This window comes from Sapajus apella, unplaced genomic scaffold (genome assembly GCF_009761245.1).
Source record: "Sapajus apella isolate SASKATOON/1434 unplaced genomic scaffold, GSC_monkey_1.0 scaffold3716, whole genome shotgun sequence".
Lineage (NCBI taxonomy): Eukaryota > Metazoa > Chordata > Mammalia > Primates > Cebidae > Sapajus > Sapajus apella.
Window position 1 is genome coordinate 1 of NW_022440642.1, and position 4,257 is coordinate 4,257.

A 4,257-nucleotide genomic window follows, 5' to 3' on the forward strand; every position below is an offset into this window, starting at 1 on the left:
CGCGGCGGGAGGTCTGCCCGACCACTTCACAGAGCCTGGGGCAACCGATTTCGCTTCCTCGCATCTGGAGGCCCCTCCCTCTCTCCCTTGTTGCCTAGGGAACCTCCACCCTGCTGGGGGCCCTATTGTTCTTTTATCAGTACTTTCTGTTTCTTTGTTTGTTTGTTGGTGTCTTTCATGCACGTAGGCTCTTCTACTTGGGCTTTATGAGGAGTTGGTTTATATTTTAAGCCCCCTCCACCACACCTTTGCTCTAATTCAGTGAGTTTGTGAGCTGGGTTCCCCCCCAACACCGCGTGGAAACGTTCTGGAGCCAGCCGGGTGGGCCTCCCTCTTCTCTCCCCTCCCCCCACCCTTTGGCGGTTGACATTTGCATCGGTGATCGCCAGTCTTCACCTCACTCGGGGGCCGCTGTTTTTGAAGATGGGGGGTGGGGGTGGGGGTGGGGCACGGTCACACTTCCCCAGAGGCAGCTGGGGGCGATGGCACAGACTTTGGTCCCCGTGGATAAGCGGGTGGGCGGGCTGGACTGTAGTGGTGGGGTTTTTTCACCCCTTCACTCCTCAGGCCTGCCTCCCTCCCTCCCTCCCTCCCTCCCTCCCTCCCTCCCTCCGTAGGAAAGCTTCATCTTGGCTGGGTCTCAATCACCTTTTATCATGATGCCTTATTTTCTCCTTCCTCCGGCCAGCGTATTTGCAAAAATGGGAAGGGCATCATGGCTCCACCATGGGCCGTAGTAGTATTTGCCCAAAATAGAAATGCTGTCTAAAAAGTAATACTTTGCTCCCTTAAGATTACCGTAGGTGATGCCTTCCTTGGCACGGAATTCTAGGATGGCGTATCTTTTCCCCAGGACGTGTTAGCTGCTGTTTTTCTCCTGTCGTAGACTAGCGCTTTTGTGGATTTCTCGACGTAGAGTGACAGCCAGTTGATGTCAGCTGTGCTTCACAATGTGAGAACCTGCTTTTTGCCAGTTAAAGCTAACTCTCTCTTTCTCAGACTAAAAGCTGTTCAGGCTTTATGTTAGCTTCCTGAGCTGGACAGACTCCATCTTAGCTTCTACATTTTAGTTACTTTCCCACCGTTCAGTGTGTCACCAGAGTATGTAGCTGGGGCGGGCTGACACTGGGCACCTCCCGGAATGCATTTGTTGATAAGAGGCCTAGTTAAGTGGTACCAGCAAAGCCTGGGAATGCAGGCAGGTGCTGTCCGGTGCCCAGAGCCCCCATTACCTATATAAGTTGTATGTCTTTGGTGATGTCTTTACCCCTCGCACCTGGCACTGTTTTATTTCTCATGTACTAGTTTATCTTTTAACTTTTTGCTTACTCTGCTCTTGTGAAAACTTTGCTTCAGCCAAGTTCCCCCTACCTTTTAAAAACTAGGTATAAAAGACCACCTAACGTTTTCTCGGGGGCTGAGATAATTTTGGGCGTCAGCCACCTCTCGGTCGCTGGCATGATAAAGGACTCATAATTCAATCTCAGAATGTGGTGCATTCTTTGACTCGCTCGGGTGCAACAATAAGGTCTTCTTCTTTCTTCTCCTTCTCCTTCTCCTTCTCCTTCTCCTTCTGCTACTGCTTCTGCTTCTGCTTCTGCTTCTGCTTCTGCTTCTGCTTCTTCTTCTTCTTCTTCTTCCCCTTCCCCTCCCCCTCCATCTTCTTTCTTCTCCTTCTCCTTCTCCTTCTTTTTTGTGGTATTTTATTTACTGATCTCTCTGAAACATGCAAAAATTCATATAGCTAAGGGAACTTACCGTGCTAAAATGTTGCTCAATATGACAAGTTTCTACAAAATATGTTTCAACGTACTACCTTCATTTCATTCTTGAGAAATCAACAAGTGAACATGACGTTTAGATAGGTGGTGAAATTTAGGATACAAACATAAGTGTCAAATAATATCATACTTCCGGTTTACTGGAAAATGTAACAGTTGTGACAGTCACACCTAACACTTTGGCAAAAGAAAGAGAGAAGACGGACAGGGGTATCACAGAAGTATGCAACGATTTGAAAGTTCGAATAACCTACAGCCCTTCTGAGAAACTACAGATGAAAAATACGTACTAGCCGGGTGCGGTGGCTCACGCCTCTAATCCCAGCACTTTGGGAGGCCGAGGCGGGGGGATCGCGAGGTCAAGAGATCGAGACCATCCTGGTCAACATGGTGAAACCCCGTCTCTACTAAATCTACAAAAAATTAGCTGGGCATGGTGGCGCATGCCTGTGATCCCAGCTACTCAGGAGGCTGAGGCAGGAGAATTGCCTGAACCCGGGAGGCGGAGTTTGCGGTGAGCCGAGATCGCGCCATTTCACTCCAGCCTGGGTAACAAGAGCGAAACTCCGTCTCAAAAAAAAAAAAAAAAAGAAAGAAAGAAAGAAAAAAAGAAAAATACGTACTAAAAATTCCTGTAATATGGTGGTTTCGGTACATTTATAGTGATCATCATTCCATTCACGCACTCAAATAACTGCTGCTTCTGATCACTGAAAACTAGATTCAAATTCATTGCTCAACAAGCTGATACTACCAATCCCCTATAATAAAAGGTAGTTTAAGTATGGAAAGAAGGCAAAGCATACTGGTTACTCAATCACTTTTAGATATAATTGAGGCTACACTACTATATATAATCAGCTGCACGGTATTCGTAACAATGCATACGATGGTGCGGAGTTAATTCCAATGACCATATTTTATATTTATTGGTCATCGACAGCATACATTTTATGCTCCAAAAGAAATACCTCGATCCAACAAAATGGTTACATTTAAAGTTCTTTTAAAGACAGGCGAACTTAATTTAAGGAAGAATTGTCTTTTCTTAATATCTCATTTTCAAGGTACTGATAGAAATCTGCCAAAGAAACAATTATGCGTTTTACCTAACATCAAATAATCTGCAAAGTTCCCGAGACAGATGCATTGCTTGTTCAGTTTCCAAAAGTAAATACAGGCTTTCTGACTGAAAACATTCGCATTCCTAGCTCTCTAAAGCAAACATTCAAAAGAAAATTACGAAAAATGACCTCTAAGCTTCTGAATAGTCCACTTAGTGACATAAAGTATTTTCTGTCCCAACACTTTCTCTACTTCAAAAGATATTTACTTCCTAAGCACATGACAAAGTCTTCATTTCAGACCATTCACTCAGTTTCCACGGTAACACTGCGGGGATTCCTTGGCTACCATCAGTCGCATTAGTTGACTGTAGAATTTCTCGGATCTTCCTTACATGTTGAGCTTGCTCTGTTTTAGACACCAAACTAACTCGATCGTCTGTTACTTTAATACACAAGTTTCCATCGGAATGCCTGTATTTGAGAACCACACGTGTCTTCATAGGGTCAGCGAGGTAAAGCTTCTCTCTCAGCAGGCAGCATGGCTGAACTCCTCCCAGGTCTGATACTGCGTCATCGTGGCCTGGAGTGCAAAAGTAAACAGAAGCAAGTCCGCAGAACCAGGCCCAGCAAACTACCTAGAGTCGCCAACGGATGCAAAAGTCATAAGGTCTTATTTTCTAGAAAGTCATGAGGGCTTCTTCTTCTTCTTCTCTCTTCTCTCTTCTCTCTCTCTTCTCTCTTCTCTCTTCTCTCTTCTCTCTTCTCTTTTCTCTCTCTCTCTCTCTCTCTCTCTCTCTCTCTCTCTCTCTCTCTCTCTCTCTCTCTCCCCCCCCCTCCCCCCTCCGTCTCCCTCTCCCTCTTTTTCTTTTTAATATAAGCTCAGGTAGATCTAATCTAATCCATTCCCAAGGCCTCAATTCTTTTCTTCAGGAATCCCAGATTTGATCTCCATACAGAATCCTGTACAGAAGTGGCGAGTTGATTTCTGGACTTGGAGACCTCATACATGTTACACATTAATAAAGATTCAGGCCTGGCACGCTGGCTCATGCCCGTCATTGCAGCACTTTGGGAGGCCGAGGTGGGCGGATCACCTGAGGGCAGGACTTTGAGACCATCCGGGCCAACATGGTGAAACCCGGTCTCTACAGAAAAGACAACAATTAGCCGGGCGTGGTGGTGCGCGCCTGTAATCCCATCTACTCGGGAGATTCACTTGAACCCGGGAGTCGGAGGTTGCAGTGAGTGAGCCGAGATCGTACCACTGCACTCCAGCCTGGTGGACACAGTGAGACTCCCTCTGAAGAGAGAGTGAGAAAAAAAATCCAACCCTAAAACCTGGGTTTGCTTCTCCGTTGACTCGGTTGTGACCCAGATGTACTGTCTCGATAAAACGTGTACCTCTGTTC

At 46.1% G+C, this 4,257-nt stretch overlaps 1 pseudogene across 1 annotated transcript; it reads right to left on the reverse strand.

Moving 5' to 3' along the window:
- Positions 1-2,681: 2,681 nt before the first annotated feature.
- On the reverse strand, positions 2,682-3,597 carry LOC116547592 (annotated as a pseudogene). The gene has a single exon (XR_004267104.1). The product of XR_004267104.1 is annotated as a signal recognition particle 9 kDa protein-like (transcript).
- Between the last annotated feature and the right edge of the window lie 660 nt (positions 3,598-4,257).